The following is a 20,817-nucleotide window of genomic DNA, read 5'->3' on the forward strand; positions in this document are numbered from 1 at the left end:
TATACGCGTATATATAAAACTTTTATTATGCAGTTTTCGTCTTCAAAATAAGTTTAATTCCATTTTTCTTATGATCAACAGCTTTTCAACACTATCAAGGGATTTTTTCACCAGACACGTACAATAAAAAGTATGACACTCTCAATATTTTTGATCACAACACTGGATCGCGTTTAAGGTTCAAATAGATACTATAGTAAATTATGATTAATCAAACAAAAATTTCATGAAAACAACTTGTTTAATTCAGGCGGTAGCCTTTACAATAAAATCAGCATCAAAATATAATTCTCGAAATAATTTACACAGAAAAAAATATTTTTTTGTTACTAAATGTAAAAATTGTGAAATGTTTGAAATGTCATAACTTTTTTGTTTATCAGTTTACCATCACCAAAATTTCATGGTAGATAGCTGATATAATGGGCAATTTTCCCTAAAAAATTGACGTTGGTAAAAAGATAGGGTTTTGAGATATTTGAGTTTTTGTGACAAAGATCATATTTTTTTAAAGTAAAAAAGAAATTTTTTACAGTGTATATTTTCTAAGGAATCATCATTTAGTTATCTAACTTTGCTGAAAAATTCACAACAATCGAACAATCCGTTTTTGCTGTACAGCTTTTAGAATATTTTTGAACTATTTTCGCATACACCCTTTTGAAAAATTAGTCGTGAGTGAATATGAAGGTTTGATATCGAAAAATGGCGATTTAAATGAAATTGAAAAACTGTGCAAAGTTTCAGATATTTTTGAAATGGTCGCTCAGGATCGACTGACATGACTCCGTGGAATTCCTCAGCAGGTTTTCCAATTCCTGTATCTATACGGGATATTTTGGGCTCAACAAATGAAACCATATTAAAACTTTTATTCAAATTTATAAATGAGATTGCATATTTCGTTTGATACTGTTTCCCTTTTTTTTTGGTATACTTTATTTTCAGCCTTGAAGATTCGTTTTTGGTGAATCCCTGACCCCTACCCTCTCCCCCACAAGGATTTCTGGATTTCTGAAGATTCGTTTCACGATGTGGCATGCTGTCCTCCTTCAAGATTGTGGCTCTGCTATGGCTACTGCCGTGTGAGCCTTTAATTTTAAGTTATTATTGTAATGATATTTGAAAAGATAAAGAGATTTTGTGCCTCTTTGAGAAAGATTTCGTTTTTGGTATGTTGAAATTACTCAAAGGGGTTTTTCCCTCTTTCAAAATTTAAAGTTAAAATAAACAATAACAATAATAACAATCCGACGGCTGTGAAAAAAGTTATACCCTAGGCAAAGTGAGGCAAAGTATTGAGATTTCATTATTGATATTATTCCTTTACATGTATTGGAAAAACAACAATAAAGTTTATCCTCACTTTACCTTGGGTATAACTTTTTTCACAGGCGTTGGATCACTTTGCGGTCTTCGACAAAATAGTTTGGCATATAGTCACCTACAATAATACCAAAGGGTTTGATTATTGAACGCCTACAGCGCCACCTAGCGGAAAAATTCAAAAATTTAATATTTCTGCACACATTTGGTTAAGTTTTCCCATACAAACTTCAATCGTTTTGACCGCCCCCTTAGGCTCAACCGATTTTGCTCAAATTTTGAACGTAGCTTCTGGGAGTTCAAAACAACTGATTTAGGAGGTAAGACTTGGCATTTTTTCGAAATTTTTGTTTTTCATGTAAGTGTGGGCCACCCTTGTGTATCCTGTATTTTACTGCGTCGACGGCTGAGCCGACGTCCATACCTTGCGAGTTGATTTCCTACAAAATGAAACAAAGGCATTTTCATAAAGTTACGGTAATAAGTTGCTGAATCGGTCAAAAGAGTCGACTCTTTTTTGAGATTGAATCGGAAGCGTTTCACTCTAAAAATTTAACCCTTTCCTTCCCTTGAACAACTATACTGCCGTGAATCGCAAGTCAGTCCCATCTGCATTTTGGGCAAAAATGAGTTAATGATCGTTTTAGATCTTTCTTCGGTTGATCTTTCAGCTGCGTGACAAAAATATATATTTTGTTCAGAAAAATTGAAAAACAACATCAAGTCAGATTGTCCCATAATGAAATGTAATCGCAAGTCAGTCCCATTGCGAACTTGTGCACCCTCCAGTACAAAACCTAACACTGTTTTAGCCAGTTTAATCTTTTTCAGTGTTATGTTTTCACGTTTGAAACAATGTGTGAAAGTTTCATGTTGATCGCAGAAGCTTTCAATTTATGGCGATTTTTCGAAGTTTCACATAGAAACCGAATTTGAAAACTTCAGAGTCCATTTTCTCAATGCCTACTTTTTGCAGATGGGACTGACTTGCGATTCACGGTAGTATATCTATAGATTTATATATAGATTATATATATATATATATATCTATATATAAAAATGAGTTTGAAATCCCTTTGAGGCAACAAAACTCACAAACGGCTGAACCGATTAGGATGGCTCTTGCACGGTTCGATTCGTTTTCATGGTGGCTGTGTTTATATGTATAAAATGTTACGAAAATCAACTAGAAAAGTAACAAAATTGAAAAAGAGCTGATTTTCTATGAGCTGGGAAGGAAATCAACACGACCGAAATGAAATCAATCTAGAGTGCGGTGCTATTTTGAGCTCAACAGTTGTCAAACCACCACAAGACGGCAAGACAAAGTTTGCCGGGACAGCTAGTATTATATAGATTATATATAGATTTAGCATATATGCTAAAAAGCGTTTCCGAAAAACGTGCTTGAACAAAAGTTATAGCAAATTAGCTAAATTTTTCGAAGTCAATGAAAAAAATTTTGGTTGTAAATCAATAGGTTTTTGATTGTTTATCAATAGTTCCACTATTGAAACAAGTAGTTAGTAGTTGGATCAACCTTATGCGATTACAATCATATTTTTAAAATTATTGCATCATATACATCTAATTCCATTTGTCCCGAGTTCGCCGAAAATTGATGGTGCTTTAGAGCAACCATGGGAAGTAGATAGTTAATCAGTTCCCATCTCTAGCCTCTTGACGGACGGACGTGAGGTGATCGAATGGTGGAAGCAGCACTTCGATCAGCATCTTAATGGCGTGGATAACGTAGGCATGGAAGACCACGGCAACGGGGAAAACGACGGCGCCAGTACAGCGGAGGACGGAAGGATGCAGAGGGAAGTTTTCATCAGCTCAAAACCAACAAAGCAGCTGGTAAGGGTGGTATCGCAGCTGAATTCATCAAGATGAGCCCAAAAAAGTTGGCCACCTAGCTGCGCCGTTTGATAGTCAGGATCTGGAAAACCAAACAGCTGCCAGAGGAGTGGAAGGAAGTAGTAATCTGCCCCATTCACAAGAAAGGCGACCATTCGAAATGAGAGAACTTCAGAGCTATCACTATTTTAAACTCTCCAGTAATGCCGTGAATACCAGGTCCAACCGCATCACCTGTTCATCGACTTCAAAGCAGCATACGACAGTATCGACCGCACAGAGCTATGGAGAATCATGGACGAAAACGGCTTTCTTGGGTAGCTGACTAGACTGATTAAACCAACTATGGACGGTGTGCAAAACTGCGTAAGAGTTTCGAGTGAACTATCCAGTTCATGCGAATCTCGCCGTAGACTGCGACAAGGTAACGGACTCTCATGCCTATTCTTCAACATCGCTCTGGAAGGTATAATGCGACGAGCCGGCGAACGATTTTCAAAAAATCCGGTCAATTTGTATGCTTCGCGGACGGCATGGATATTATCGCCAGAACATTTGGAATGGTGGCAGAGCTATACATCCGTTTGAAACGGCAAGCAGCACAGGTCAAACTGGTGGTGAATGCCTCAAAAACAAAGTACATGCTGGTAGGCGGAAACGATCACGACCGGATTCGTCTGTGCAGTAATGTCACGATAGAGGAGGAATTCGTCTACCTCGGAACCTGACGGTTGACAACAATGTGAGTCGTGAAATTCGAAGGCGCATCATCAGCGGAAGTCGTACCTACTACGGGCTCCAGAAGAAACTGCGGTCTAAAAAGATTAACCCACGCACCAAATGCACCATTTACAAAACGCTAATAAGACTGGTGATCCTCTACGCACACGAGACATTGACTATGCTCGAGGAGGACCTGAAAGCACTCGGAGTTTCCAAGCGACGTGTGCTAAGGACGATCTTCGGTGGTGTGCAGGAGATCGGTGTGTGGCGGAGAAGAATGAACCACGTGCTCGTTGCACTTTACGGTGAACCCAGCTTCCAGAAGGTGGCCAAAGCCGGAAGGATATGTTGGACAATGCCTGTTGCAAGAATGCCGGACAACAACCCTGCATAGTTGGTGTTCGCTACTAGTTGGAACAAAAGCGCGGAGATTTACAAGGGAATCAGGTAGAGCATGATCCCGTGAGAGCGAAGAAGGAAAGCGGTCTTATCCTTATCTTAAATTTGGTGTGCAACAAATAAATGCATGCATGCAAAAGTAATTATTAAGCCAATGAATTTAATTCGTCTAGCAATATCTGAAAAATTACTTACAATTAAGGTGACTTGGTGCATCACAGAATTTTCATAGGAATCATTGACTTTTTAATTTTCAATGATTGTTCGCCTCGCGTTTTTGAAGTGATAAAAAACGGGAAATTTTGCAGTCACGCAGTAGAAAAAGTATCATCACACTCGCCACGAGTGAGCATATGGGATGATACATTTTCATCCGAATTTGCGCTTTGGTAACTGAGTTTTATCACTTTGAAATTTCGAGCGAGATTTCAATGATGCTGATGACGCACTACGCGTCGTTAAGGGCCGTGCACAAATTACGTTACGCTTTCAGGGGGGGGGGGGTTTGCAGAACGTGACCACCCTTACAAAAAATATTGAGGTCCCATACAAAAAGTGTGACATAGTGGGGAAGGGGAGTTAAAAAAGGGTCGATTTTAGCGTGACATAATTTGTGTATCACCCCTTAAACCTACAACTTGTTGAATATTTAATTCCAAATTCATATTTATTTGAGAAAAATCCCGTTCGACGAAAACCGTCCTGAGCATGCGTTGCAATCCATTCAATAGAACAAGAAGGAATAAAAACAATCAAAATCTGCTGGCTGGCGAATCTGGCGCAGAAGCAACAACCACACCAACGACAACAACGGCTTGACGAAGAACCGGAATTCGTCAAAGTCTCGTCAGAAGGATGATGATCATCAATCTCGGTGCATTTTTTTTTCTTTCGATTTTTCTGCCCGCTATACGGAGGATCCCGGGATCTGCTTAGCAAAAGCAAGAAAAAGGTGCATTTTGTCTCCCCATCGTCTTTTCCCTTTCAATTTGATGGTTGATGGCTGCTGCCTTATTGACTGACTGGCTCGCGAAGGATTTCGCGCAGTGCCTTGGCGTGCGTTTTTATGCATGTTGATATTTTTTGTTGGAATTTGTTGCCTCGCGAAAGGACCGAGCAAAACGTTCATGTCATATGCGCAACAAAAAAAAATCCCAAAACCAAACCCAAAATCTCTAAGAACAAAATGTTTTGTTTTGTCAAATTCAATAACGAATAAACATGTTAAGAAGAGGGCGAACCCGTTAGGTTGGGCCCATTGTTTTCATCATTCGGGGATCGCGGAAATTGTCAATCAAGCGTTTGGTGACTTTGATGCATATTTCGGTGTCTTGAAATTTTTGGGCATCAGACGCGAGATTTGTCTAGATGAGGTTGAGCCAATCAATGCGCAGTGCTGATTTTTGAATGCCAACCCAAGAGAGTACAGCAAGATTTACAGATTCCTACAGCACCCGTAGGAAATTACCTACTAACTTTTATAACTAACCGCAATACGCAATAAAATTAAATTGCATTATTTAACCTTCATCAGTCACGCTGTTCTATTTTGTACAATACGTTAAAAAGCTCGTCTGACTTACATAAATCAACGTGGTGCTAGTAGCGGTGGCCAATTTCTGAAAGGGTAAGGATTTTTATTCACTCGTGCATTTGATTTTTTAATTATGTCTACAAAACGTTCATAAGAAATTATAGCTAAACTTTTGGAAATTACAAACTCTTTTGAGGGCAAACTTAGAATTTCCTGGTTTCTGTATGGGTCCTTTTAAAATTATCTTCCAATACTATTCGCTGGAGGAATTCCTCCAGTAATTCTTGAAATATTTTAAAAAAAATCATCTGGTAATCCTGGAGTAGTTCTTGGGTACATCCCTGAAAAGATGATTGAAGGATTAATGAAATTTACAAAGGAACACCTGAATGAATTTCTGAAGAGAACCTGAGAAGATTTTCTGAGGAATCATTTGAGGAACTCCTAGAGAAATCCCTGGAATAATTCCGGGAGCAAACCCTAGAAGATTTTCTGCATAAATCTCTAAAGAAACACCTGGATGAATCCCTGAAGCAATTTCTGCAGGAATACCTGGAGGAATTTTTGTATAAATTATGCGAGAAATACCTAGAGAAATATCTGAAGACATCGCATGTGGAAATCATAGATAAATTTCTGGAGGATTCCTTCAAGAATACTTTGGAGAAATTCCTTGAGGAATTGTGAGAGGAATCCCTAGAAAAAAAATCAGAAGAAATCTCTTGAGGGATTCCAGGATAAAATTTAGAGAGAATCCTGGAGGAATACCTGGAGAAACTTCTGAACAAAACCTGGAAGAATTCTTGAATGAAACCCAGCCCGAATTCCTTAAGAAATTTCTTGGAAAAATTCTTGGAGCAACATCCCTGGAAAAAATCCTAGAGGAATTCCTGGAGAAATCTGCAGAGGAATTCTGAAAAGAATTTCTGAAAAAATCCCTTGAGAAATTCTAGGAGGAATACCTGGAAGAACCCTTGGAGGAATTTCTAGCGGATTCTCTGGAGGAATCTCTGGGAATATCCCTGGAGAAATCCCTGGATGAATCCCTGAAGCAATTCCTGGTCGAATCTGTGGAGGAATTCCTGGAGGAATGTCTGGAGGAATCCCTGAAAAACGCCTGATAGTATTCCTTGAGAATTTCCTGGAAGAATCTCTGAAGAAATTCCTAGAGGGTTTCCTGAAGAAATTCCTGCAGGAATTGCTGACATAGTTTCTGGAGGATGTCCAGGAGCAATTCCTGGAGAAATTCCTGGAGGAATTCCAGAAGAAATTTCTGAGGTATTTTCTGGAGAAATTCCTGGATAAAAACCTGGAGGATTTCCTAGAGGTATTTCTGTGGATATTATTAAAAGAACCGCTCGAAGAATTCTTGAAAGAATTACTGGATGAATTTCTAGAGAAATCTCCAGAGGAATTTTGGGAGGTTTCCATGTCTGTTATTTTTCTATTTCTGATAAATTTCTGGAGGAATTTCTAGCGAAATTTCTGAAGGATTTCCTGGAGAAATCCTCGAAGGAATTCCTGAAGGAATCCCTGGGGGAATCCTTGAAGAAATTTGGGGTGGAATTCATAGATATAATCCTGGAGGAATGCCTGGAGGAATTCCTTGAAGTATTCCTGTGGGAATCGCAGGAGGAAGCAATGATGAAATTCCTGGAGGAATTTCTTGAGGAATTCTTTAAATAATCAATGGATACATTTATAGATGCATTTCTAGAGGAGTTCTGGGAGATTTATATATTTCTCCAATTTCTGAAAAAAAAATCCTGGAGAAAATACTGGAGGAATTTCTAGCAGAATTACTGGAGGAATTCCTGGAGAAATCCTCGAAGAAATTTCTGCAGGAATCCCTGGGGGAAGTCTTGAAGAAATTTTTGAAGAAATCCCTGGAGAAATCTCTAGTGGAATCCCTTAAAAATTGCTGAATGTATTCCTGGAGAATTTCCTGGAAGAATTTCTGATGAAATCCCTAGAGGATTTGCTGGAAGAATTCTTAGAGGAATCCCTGGAAAAATCCCTGGAGAAATTCAAGGAGAAATTCCTGAAAAAATTTCTGAAGCAATTCATGAAGGAATCTCAGGAGAAATTTCTCGAGAAAATCCTGGAGGAATCTGAAAAATTCCTGAAAATATTCCTGGATAATTTCCTGGAAGAATTTTTGAAAAAAATCTCCAGAAGATGTTTTGTAAAAAATCCTGGAGAAATTGCTGAAGGAATTCCTAAAGAAATTCTTGGGGTGATTCCTGATGAATTTCCTGGAGGAGTTCCTTTGGGAATTTCTGGAGGAATCCTTGAAGGAATTCCTGGAGGATTCTTTGGAGGAATGCTTGCCACAATTACTGGATGAATTTCTGGGGGAATCTCTAGAGAAACTCTGCGAGAAATTTCTGAAAAATCCCCTGAGAAATTCCTGGAGGAATTTCTAGAGAAATTTCTGGTGGAATTTCTAGAGAAATTTCTGGTGGAATTCCTGGAGAAATCTTCGAAGGAATTTCTGAAGGAATCCCAGGGGGAATCCTTGGAGAAATGTGTGGATAAATCCCTGAAGAAGTTCCTTGAAGAATTTTTAGCAGAATTCCTAGAGGAATCCCTGCAGAAATTCCTGGAGGAAAATCTGGAAGAATTCCTGAAGAAATTCCTTAAAAACTTTTGAAGAATTTCCTGGATGAATTGCTGATACAATTTATGATGGAATTCTTTGTTTAATTCCTGGGGAAATCCCTCAAGAAATTACTGGAAGAATTCCTCGAGAAGACCCTGGAGAATTTCCTGGATGCAATCCTGGAGGAATGTGTGCATGCATTTCTGGAAGTACCCCAGGAAGAACTCCTGAAGTTATCCCAGGAGAAACTCCTGAAGGAGTGCCTGAAGCTATTCCTGGAGGAATCTCTGCAAGAATCCAAGGAGGAATCCCTGGAAAAATGCCTGGAAAATTTCCTGGAAGAATGCCTAGGAGAATTCCTGGTGGAATTTTTGGAGGATTCCCCGAAGTTATTCCTGGAGAAATCTTTGGAGGAATTCCTGTAGGAGTTTCTGGAAAAAATCCCTTGAAGATTTCCTGGATAAATTTCTGTAGGAATTCCTAGTGGAATTCTTGGAAGAATGGCGGAAGCAATTATTGGAGGAATCTCTGGAGGAATTCCTGAAGGAATATATTCAGGAAACCCTGGAGGATTTCTTGGAGGAATCTCTGAAAAAAACCTTGTAGGAATTCTTGGAGGGAATGAAATCTCTTGAGGAATTCAAAGAAGAATACCAGAAATAATTCCTGAAGAAATCGCAGACGGAATTATTTGAAAAATTCTGGAGGAATCCTTAGATGAGTTCCTGAAGAAACTCCGGAAGTAATCACGGAAGAAATTTCAAGAGGAATTCCTAAGGGAATCTCTAAACAATCCCTGAAGGAAGTACTGAATTATGTTCACAAGGAGTTCCTTAAAGAATACAAGGAAGAACTCCCGAAGGAATCCTAAGAAGAGTTCTTGGGAGGCTCGTTGGAGGAATTTTGAAAATAAGTTGTTCCAGAAAGAAACACAGAAGACATTCCCGAGTTATGCCCTGCAGAAATTCTTGGAGGAATCCATGGAGAAATCCCTGGAGGATATCTTAGAGGAATGCCTGAAATGATTAACGGAGGAATCTCTTTGAAGAACTACTGTTGGAATATCTGTAGGATTCTCTAGAGGCATTTCTGAATGAATCCCTGGAATAACTCCTGGTGCAATCTCTGAAGAAATCTGTGGAGGAATCTCTTGAGATATTCCAGGAGGAATCCTAGGAATATTTCCTGAAGAAATTGCAGATGGAATCCTTGGAGAAATCCTAAAGGAATACCAAGAAGAGTTCGTGGAGGAACTCTTTGAGGCATCCCTGTACTGCCCCTATTCGCATAACAGTCCCATGTTTGCTGGGTTTCCTATTCAGATGGGACTGTTGTGCGAACGGGAGTAGTGTAGAAGTTCTTGAAAGAATCCCTGCAGGAGTTCCTAAAGAAACCCCAGGAGGAATCCCGAAAGTAGTTTCTAAAGGCATTCCTAAGAAAATCCCTAAACAGTCCCTGAATGAAGTACTGGAATAATTTCTGGAGGAGTTCCTGAAAGAATTCCAAGAGGATCTCCTGAAGGAATTCTAACAAGTGTTCCTGGGAGAATCCTTGGAGGAATTTTTAAAATAATCTATGGAGTTATTCCTGAATGAAATTCCCGGGTGAATCCCTGGAGGAGTTCCTGAAGAAAAACCTGGAGGAATTCCTAAGGAAATCCCATGACGAATCCCGGAAGCAATCCCATGAGGAACCCCTTTGAAAATTCCAGGAAATCTTTCGTAACAACTTCCTGAAAGAGTAGGGAAAAATATCCATTTTTGCAATAATTTTTTGACGAAAAAATTACTGAAGGAACCTCTATAGATATCCCAGGAGCAATCCATGATGAAATCACCGAAGGAAGTTATGCACAAATCCCAGAAGGAATTCGTCGATGCATCCTTGCAGAACTATCTGTAAAAATTTCTGAAGGAATCATGGGAGGAATTCTTGAAGCATTTCTTGGAACAACGCCCGAAACAATCACTATCGGAACCTTGCAAGATGGAGAAACTCCTGTAGAAGTCCCTTGTAGAATTTCTTAAATCCCTGAAGAAGGTCTTAAATAAATGCATAAAGGAATTTCCTTGAAAAAAAAAATCGTAAGGAAATCCCAGGTATTTTGCTCTTAAAATGACGTTTGTTTGAGTTGAATACTAGTGAAACATCGTGTAGCCATAGCACATAACTGCACTATAAATAAAATAAACACGGACACGTTTAGTACTTCCAGTGAGCTGTTCGCTCTTTGAAGGAAGCACGACACTAGACAATGGACTAGCATGCAACGCCCAGTGGCACAGCCGAAAACTTTTTCTGACAGCTGCGGCGGGAATCGAACCCGCGCGCTCCTTAGCACGATGCGACTAAATGCTTGACGACACTAGCCGCACGACCATAAAGCTACAAATATCTATATATATAAAAATGAATTTCTGTCTGTCTGTCTGTCTGTCTGTCTGTCTGTCTGTCTGTCTGTCTGTCTGTCTGACCGCTATGCATTCGGAAACTACTGAACCGATCGGTGTGAAATTTTGTATGTGGATATTTGTGGGGCCGGGGAAGGTTCTTAGCTTGGTGCGGGACTTCTCCGGTCTCTGGAACGGGGAGGTCCCATACAAATGACTTCGCCGGGGACGTCCCAATGGAGCTGTATGTCAAAAAACACAGTAGGCAGGCAGTACGACGTTTGCCGGGACAGCTAGTATTATATATATATATATATATATATATATATATATATATATATATATATACTAATATACTATATATCAGCATATGGTACTACAAAATCCTTCTTTTTCGCTACCGCAACCGGTTCTGGCATATCTGGAAAATTTGGCATGCTATTTTTGTATTCCATAAATAAACATCACAAAATTTAGCCATTCAACCAAGCTTGTTATTTGGTATAGTCATATGATAAGATTGAAGTGGTTCTCTAATGGCAAAATTTCCTGTGGTTCTCGAGTAAAACAGGTTTGATAATAATTGTGGATAAAAACCTTAATTATTAGAAAAGTTTTTTTTACACATTTTTTTTGGAATTCTGAGTAATTGATCATCTTTGAGTTATTAAAATTACCTCCATCAGTTTTCGGGCATTCCCGACTCCCTTTTACCCCTCTGTCCCGCTTTTATCCTAATTAATACATGGAGTGTTACCCCCTCGCCGCTAAACGATGTTCGTCATATTTGAATTACCCCTAACATGGATAGCGGGGACATCAGCAACCATGCGCCTCCATGTGTGCCTCAATCTCCTTGGAAACACATGGCTGGTAATAAAATCACCAGAAAACCTTGATTGCAAGCACAAAAAAACGGAAAGTGCCAATTTTCATTGGGAAATCGAAAGATTTTCTGTGGGTTTGGCGGCCTAGCTTGAAGAAGAATGTTTAATGCAAACATATCTTGACACCATTTACCTGTAGTAATGATCAAGTCCCATTCAGGTATGATTTTATGAGTTGGGCCATTTTACCCCATCTTGGCGTTTTGGGCCCTGTTCCCCTAGAAGAAGATCTGCTATACCTAAGGTGGCAGCGCTATAAACCCGATGCAGTATAAAGTAACATGCTGCATTTCTTCATTTCCACGACAAATGAAGAAAAAAAAACAACAACCAACGCGGCAACGAAATTATAAACTTTGTGTACATGGAGGTCTTGACACTTTGAATAACCCGGACGACTGAGTTTTTTGAATCGTAAATTTCAGATGATTGTAGTAAGCATGGCTGCTATTCAGGAAATGAGGTAGACTGAATCTGGAGAAAATGAATTGTGAGCTCCAACACTTCCTTTCTGTACAACATATCACCATACATTAACCGGGGGTTAATTCATCTCAGGACCTTCCTTTACTTCCCTTGCGAAGGAAGAACTTACATTTTGGCGAGTTTGCCGGGAGTGGGCTTCGATCCCAGATCGTCGACGTTACAGTCACGTGCTTCAACCATCACTCCCGATCCACTCCACACAGCACCTCACTAGTTGAGATACCGGCTTAGATACCGGTAAACTATATATGTATTACCTCGTTATGATAAATCAATCCTATATGACAAATTGTATTGTATGATTTGATGACAATCAGACAATTTCAATATTTTAGTGTGATAGGTCAAAAATGTTCAAAATGCAGTCCAAGTCTTCTCCCATAGGAAAACACCAAAACATACCATAAACATGCATTCCTCAAATACAGTCATTAATCCGGCGCATACATTAAGCAATACAAATCGAATCAATACTGGACAAATGGTATCAAACCACATCACTTGGCTGAGTTGGATCCATATAGGAATCCTTTACTTCAATCCACGCGTGATTGATGTCCAAATATGTCAGGAATTTTATTTATTTCCCCGTGCCGTTCCGTACTGATAGATGTGAAACGCGTTAGGCAAATCTTCCTGGAAGGATACTTTTCGGGCCCTCAGCTATCAGATATCGGATTTTTATTACGCCTTTCCCGCATACGGACCACGCAGTCTCGCTTCCCGAACGGAAGCTCTGCATTTTGATGTTTATTGCAGCACCTCTACAGGGTTGCGCTCGTTTAACCGGCACGGTTCGTCGGTCGGTTGGTGGTGTCCTGATGGAGAACTGGAGCGTTAATTTATGCCGTATATTTCACCAGTCGTAAATTTGTTGAAAATATAGTGTGAGTGACAGTGTTTCAGCTCGTCTCGTCTTTTTTTTCTTTCTGTTGGGATAAGCATGCAGCTTGGACATAGCAGCTTTGACGCTGACACACGAGGAGATGAGTTCATAAAATTTATAAACTTGATGATAGAGATCTTCGTCTCCTGTTGAATGAAGTTTTGTTTATGTCTTTTATATCGCACAAGGTGCGAGTCTCGTGTGTAATTACGAATGCAACCCAAATGCAAATGCAGGAAAAGCGGAGCAGCTGGAGAAATGATAAATTCACTTAGTGGAGGAGTTAAATTTTCTCGTATGTAAATATTTTAGGAGTTGGCACATTTGGAACGTTCCATCCTTTGTCACTGTGTTGTTGAAGGTCTCAAAAAAACACAGTCTTTCGCAATCACCAAAAATTAGAAAGGGAAGATTATGCCTGCTGTGTTTGCCCGTGTAGCTGCCGGCTTAGAATAGCACTACGGACCACCTGTTCCGGGTAAGAGTCCACCAAACAAGTAACCCCAATCCAAGGTGTCAGGCGACCCGTGCTGAGGGATGAATGGTTGAGGTGGTTTAAAAGTTTGCTCGATCTTTAACGGAGCCCGTAGCGTGGGTAGATCGCCTTTTTGGGTTGCGTTGCGGTGATAGATCTACCAAACCGAAATCTAGCATCGTCCTATTTATCAATTTTGGAGTATGTGTTCTGGTAATTCAAGGAATTATAGTATTTAGTCCTTACTACTGCTGTTTTGGTGACTTCCAGTTTTTGAATAAAACTGAGTTTACCAACTTTACTTTGCATGTAGTTAAAAACCTCACAATCTGAGGCTAAACTCAATGCAAAGGAAATCAAAATGGGTTAGGGATCCAAGTATGTACTAACTCTTCGAAGACTGGAAAGCAGTGCTGCAATTTTTCGACAGGCCTTTATGATAGCGATATTTTGCTTTTTTCATTTTCTCCGTTTTGGTTTTCCTGTCAAAGTTGCTTTCCGATCAGCAACACGGGAGCGAAATGAAATAGGTACTCACACTCGCACGCAGCGTGCTGAAAGCGAGAGCTGACAGGGCTAAATTTCCATTCAATTTTCTATAGTTGAGTGTTTTCACCCGTGCTAACGTATAGGGCACTCACTCTCACAAGCCACCGCTTGAGACGAATGGCCTTTCAGCATGAGTAGTGTGTGGATGATTGGGAATTGATCGTGTTGGGTCGCTCACGAATGGAGCTCTCGGACTCTGTCAGTTCTCACATCGAGGAACTGAAAACTACCGCCGCAGTCATTCATTTTCGGCTGAAAAACAGGCACTGAGACAGATATTTTGCAGGACTGCTGGAAAGTGCTAGTACGCAAGGAACATACTAGAATCCTTATTACTGAACGCATGTTCCATTATTGGAATGATATTGCTGCTACTGTTAAAACCCGGGTCTTCTTACTGGGGAGAATTTAGCGGTAAACAAGGGTGATGCTAGGTTTCCGATGCATGGCCAATATCAGTACTCTTGTTTTGTTTTCTTAGAAAACAAAACAAAACTGTATCAAAATCGAGACTTTATTGCCCCTCAATGGCAATTGAGTAATGCGACATGCACTACACTAAGGATACTAGTAATGTAACAACCCGATCAGAAAGGCATAACAAAATTATAACCGATTAAGTTATTTATTTCAAAGATTTTTCATAACAGAATGAGTTATAAAATTCGCCGGTTAGGTGTTAAAATAACAAAAAATATAACTAAATTGCTCTAGTCATAACATAATTATAACAGGTCTTGATACAATTATAACAAGCTCATAACAAAATGAGATATAAAAAATCAATCAAATTATATCTCATGTTGTTGTAAAGCAGTTATAAATATATTGGGTAAAAATAAGGTAGTGTAAAAATTAACTCATTTTTGGGTAATCAATTTTTAGAGTGAAATTTTATTTTTAGTAAAAATTTACTGGCACCAAAAAACTTTTCCACATAGTATACATAAAACCCAGGGATTCGAACCTACGACGGCTAGAACCTAGAACAGGAGCTCGTGTCGTTTTTACCAGTGAGGCCATTGTCGTGTCTTCATCATCATCAATAATAATTCTTCATCATCATCATCTTTCATCAGCATTCTCCATCATCATCATCTTCATCAGCATTCTCCATCATCATCATCTTCATCATCATCCTTCATTCTCATCCTTCATCATCATCCTTAACCAATCCTTCATCATCATGTTTCATTATCATCCTTCACTATCATCCTCCATCATAATTCTTCATCATCACTCTTCATCATAATCATCATTCATTATTGCTTTTTTTTTACTGAAAATTTTCCTTGCTTCGCTGAGCAACATGACGTTTTCTTCCAGCGAAGGAAATCGCGATACAGGAAATCGCTGAAGTTCACACTAACATAGCAGAAAATCTGTCAAAAATAACTCAATACACATGCGTTTTCAGCGAAAAGCTCTATTTGCGTGACAACAATCCATTCCCATGACTAACGGGCGACCGCCGTCAAATATCAGGTTTGCCGACTGCCCGGCGACTGCTGTCAGCTCTCTTTGTCGCCGAATCTAGCGCTGGGTCTTCGGCGCGGAAACCCAAAAGTGGGAATAAAATTTTGGGGTTTGCGCTCAATATCATCCTCCATCATCATTGTTCATCATCATCCTTCATCATCGTCCTTCATCATTATCATTCATCATCATCTTTTATCACCATTTTTTTTTATCATCATCCTTCATCGTAACACTTTATCATCATTCTTCATCATTATCCATCATCATAATCTACATAATCATCACAATCCTACATCATCCTTTATCATCATCTTTCATTATCATTCTTTATCATTATCCCTCATCATCATTCTTCATAATCATCTTATATCATCAACCTTTATAATCACCCCTCGTTATAATCCTTCATCATCATATATTTTTGTCATCATCCTTCATCATCATACTTTATCATCATTCTTCATCATCATCTCTCATCATCATCCTTCATCATAATTCTTCATCATCATTCTCCATCATCATTCTTCATCATCATCCTGCACCATCATCCTTCATAGTCATCCTATATCATCATTTTTCATCATCCTCATTATAATCTTTTATCATTGTCGTCCCTCATCATCATCATTCATTGTCATCCCTCATCATCATTCTTCATCATCATTCAACATCATCATCCTTCATCATCATACTTTATCATCATTCTTCATCATCATTCAACATCATCATCCTTCATCATAATTCTTCATCATCATTCTCCATCATCATCCTTCATAATCATCCAATATCATTTTTCATCATCATCCTCATCATAATCGTTTATCATTGTCCCTCATCATCATCATTCATTGTCATCCCTCATCATCATTCTTCATCATCATCATTCATCGTCGTCACTCATCATCATACTTCATCATCATCATTAACATTCATCATCTTTAACTATCATTTTTTTATCATTATCCTTCATCGTTATCACTCATCATCATCCTTCATCATCATCATACTTCATCATCATCCTTCATCATTATCTATAAACATCTTTTATGTTTAGAATTATGCTTTTGGTTGAAATACGAAGTGACCGAACGTACGAAAATTGATTTTTAACTTACTTTGAAATGTCGCAACTCAATTTGGATTAGCGCATATTGTTACTCTTAATTAGCTTAATGATGCGCAACAGAAAAAATAGATTAAAATTTACTTCGCAGCTGCAACTTTGCATGTGCTTCTAGCGACGACTTCGATTTGGTGGTGCGACGATAATACCCTCTCGGTGGAATTCGCCATTAGCTTACCTCCTCGAGGGAATTCGCTTGTTTTTTTTTTGTTTCAGCCTGCCTTCTCGGGGAAATTCCCAATAGCTTACCCTCTCGGGGGAATTCGTTTTTTTTTGTTTTGGCTTACCCTCTTGGGGAATTCGCTCTTTTTGTTTCAGTTTACCCTCTTGGGGGAATTGGCAATTAGCTTACCCTCTCGGGGGAATTCGCTTTTTTTTTGTTTCGGCTTACTCTCTCGGGGGAATTCACTATAAGTTTACCCTCTCGGGGGAATTCGCCATAAGCTTACTCTCTCGGGGGAATTCGCTTTTCTGGTGTGGCTTACCCTCTCGGAGGAATTCGCCATTAGCTTACCCTCTCGGGGGAATTTGCTTTTTTTGTTTCGGCTTACCCTCTCGGGGAAATTCGCCATAAGCTTACCCTCTCGGGGGAATTCGCTTTTCTGATGCGGCTTACCCTCAGAGGAATTCGCTTTTCTGATGTGGCTTATCCTCTCGGGGGAATTCGCCATAAGCTTACCCTCTCGGCGGAATTCGCTTTTTTGTTTCGGCTTACCCTCTCGGGGGAATTCGCCATTAGCTTACCCTCTCGGGGGAATTCGCTTTTCTGATGCGGCTTACCCTCTCGGGGGAATTCGCCATAAGCTTACCCTCTCGGGGGAATTCGCTTTTCTGATGCGGCTTACCCTCTCGGGGGAATTCGCCATTAGCTTACCCTCTCGGGGGAATTCGCCATAAGCTTACCCTCTCGGGGGAATTCGCTTTTTTTTTTGTTTCGGCTTACCCTTTCGGGGGAATTCGCCATTAGCTTACCCTCTCGGGGGAATTTGCTTTTTTTGTTTCGGCTTACCCTCTCGGGGGAATTCGCCATTAGCTTACCCTCTCGGGGGAATTCGCTTTTTTTTTGTTTCGGCTTACCCTCTCGGGGGAATTCGCCATTAGCTTACCCTCTCGGGGGAATTTGCTTTTTTTGTTTCGGCTTACCCTCTCGGGGGAATTCGCCATTAGCTTACCCTCTCGGGGGAATTCGCTTTTTTTTTTGTTTCGGCTCACCCTCTCGGGGGAATTCGCCATTAGCTTACCCTCTCGGGGGAATTTGCTTTTTTTGTTTCGGCTTACCCTCTCGGGGGAATTCGCCATTAGCTTACCCTCTCGGGGGAATTCGCTTTTTTTTTGTTTCGGCTTACCCTCTCGGGGGAATTCGCCATTAGCTTACCCTCTCGGGGGAATTTGCTTTTTTTTGTTTCGGCTTACCCTCTCGGGGGAATTCGCCATTAGCTTACCCTCTCGGGGGAATTCGCTTTTTTTTTTTGTTTCGGCTTACCCTCTCGGGGGAATTCGCCATTAGCTTATCCTCTCGGGGGAATTTGCTTTTTTTGTTTCGGCTTACCCTCTCGGGGGAATTCGCCATTAGCTTACCCTCTCGGGGGAATTCGCTTTTCTTGTTTCGGCTTACACCAACTTACCTTCTCAGGAGACTTCAGTTTTTTATTTGTTGTGGCTTGCCCTTTTGATAACGGAATTACAAATGTGAAAGGGTCCTAATTACCGTAAAAATTTCATACACCTAGAAATGATAAGTTTCTCTGACAATCTGCGGCTTATCTTCGACTCTACCCGACGCACTCAATAGAATCCACCGCTTAGACATACTATATTTAGTTGTTTCCTTTTTGGCCGAGAAAGCGTCATTTCACTTACAACAGCTCAAGTTCAAAGCCTTAAACGAGACATTAGGAAAGCACAATCCCTAGCCACAGCTCAAATAATTGTCAATCGTCCTAGCAAACCAGCAACCTAAATGAAGTAAACATAACTGGAAGTTGGGTAGCCTTCATTCGCCCTAATTGCCAAAACCGTCAAAACAAGCAAAGTTCCGGGAACATTTCCCTAGTGTATCCTTTTCAGCAAAACAACCTGCGGCCTCCTGCAACAGCCAATCTCGCAAGAAAAAACTACCGTTTTCCAATGAACGCCAATTAAAGGACCATGACAGTTCTATTTTTGTCTAAATTCTGAACTCTCGCAAAATCAAAAACTAAGTCCTCACCGCAACCTCAACGTTTTACTGCGCACTGTTTCGCCGATCAACAAAACTACAACTCATAAAAACGAACCAAGCCGCACGAGATCCGCCCCATGCCGAGGCAAAATAAAGACGCTCCGCCGCCACCTATCTGTTGCCACACACCCCGGAAAAAAACACTTCTTTCCATGCCGCTTCTCACTATAACAAGCCGCATGAGACCCGTACTGCGCTGAGTTGAAATAAACACGCTCCGCCGGCAGCCATCTGCTGCCACATCCCGGGGAAAACTGCTTCTCTGCATCAATACACCTGTTGGGAACGAGGTTGGGAGCTTACCTACCGGCTGTACCATTGTCGTGTCCGGATGGACACCGTGCAATCCGGGTCAACCGATTCTGCCGGTCGAAACTCTTTTTTTTGAGGAAGGATGCAAATGATGCATCCTACTCGTGCAAAATACTTTACAAGACTGACGTTTGATTTCATCATGATTGTTTGCTTTGTTTTCCGGTGGCGCATCATTGCTGCCAATGCTATATGCCCTGTTTCTCGCTTTCTCTGTATCCCTCTCAATCCCTACAGCCATCACAGCACTTGAAGTGAGGGGCGATATATGCTGAAATGGTTCTTCATATTGGTAGTTCCTCTATAAATAGACTCGCTGATCCAACATACCGGAGAGGGAAAGTATGACGTCACCATGCACGTTACTACAGCCCATTTAGTCCCTCAGCTTCAATGTCGTGCGCGTTTGTTGTGCACTAGAGCTAGCGTTCACTACTTCGGAGCTGGAGCTCACATCGCTGTACCTACACAAATGGACGTCACACGAAACTGTTTTTAATACAGTTGATAGCAATTATATCTTCGTGTTATTAACTAAGTTGAACAGATAGCTAATGACTTTCAAATAGTAAAAAGTGTGTAACTAAGCACTAGTTGCGCCAGCGTTTATTTAAATGTTTAAAGCGTTTTTAGGCATGTTTTATTTCATTATTATAAATAAATGATATTCCTTCTGCAAAGTTGTTCAGTAGTATTATGGCGCTTAAGTTGTAAATGTTTCGGTAGGTATATCCACCGCAAATTCTTGCAGGAATATTCCCTTGGAGGAATTTATGAATGAATTTTTAAAAGGAGTCATTGAGTCATTGGTGTAATTGTCGATAAAATTTGTAAAGAAACCTTTTGATAAATACTTGAAGTAATTTGTTTTCGAACACAGAGCGTTCAGGAAATCCAAAGGGATATTCAAACACTTCGTGTCGCTGTTGAACTGAATATTTTATTAACTTTAACAAAACAACTACACTTCATTTGCTAGTACATAACTATGTATTTCGATCGGCAGATATGCATACACAGATTATCAATGCGGAATAAAGCTGTAGTTAATTGTAGTGGTATTCACAACAGATACTGAGTGACCACATACTAATAAATTTCTAAGAAATTGGAATTGTATTGAAAAGTTTAAATTTAAAACTGAGATCCTTCAGAATGTCTGATGGATTTTCCCTGATGGAGAATCCTTTAAGGAATTTTTGATGCATAGGCTGAAGTAATTTGCTAAGAATGTCTTAAAGAATCTTCCTTTTGGATTCTCTGAAGAAATTCACAAGGGACGAAATGTATGTTGGATTTTAAACCTAAGTTAAACCTTGCGGGAAATCCTTTTCACGAATGATCTGTATACTGTACTCAATTAGTAGTTTGAGGACAGACTTGTTAGCATCCCAAAATGGCCGCCACAATGGCCGACTTTGGCACCTACTCACGACTTCGAGCGCACAAATCTCTTCGTAAACAAAACCAGCGCACCTGATCTTCTTATTTCAAGCTTATTACAAATGAGCAAGAACAAAATAATAAAATGCACTGTTGTTTAATGCATGTTTCTTGAGAATTGT

The sequence above is a fragment of the Aedes albopictus genome, chromosome 2 (genome assembly GCF_035046485.1).
Source record: "Aedes albopictus strain Foshan chromosome 2, AalbF5, whole genome shotgun sequence".
Taxonomy (NCBI): domain Eukaryota; kingdom Metazoa; phylum Arthropoda; class Insecta; order Diptera; family Culicidae; genus Aedes; species Aedes albopictus.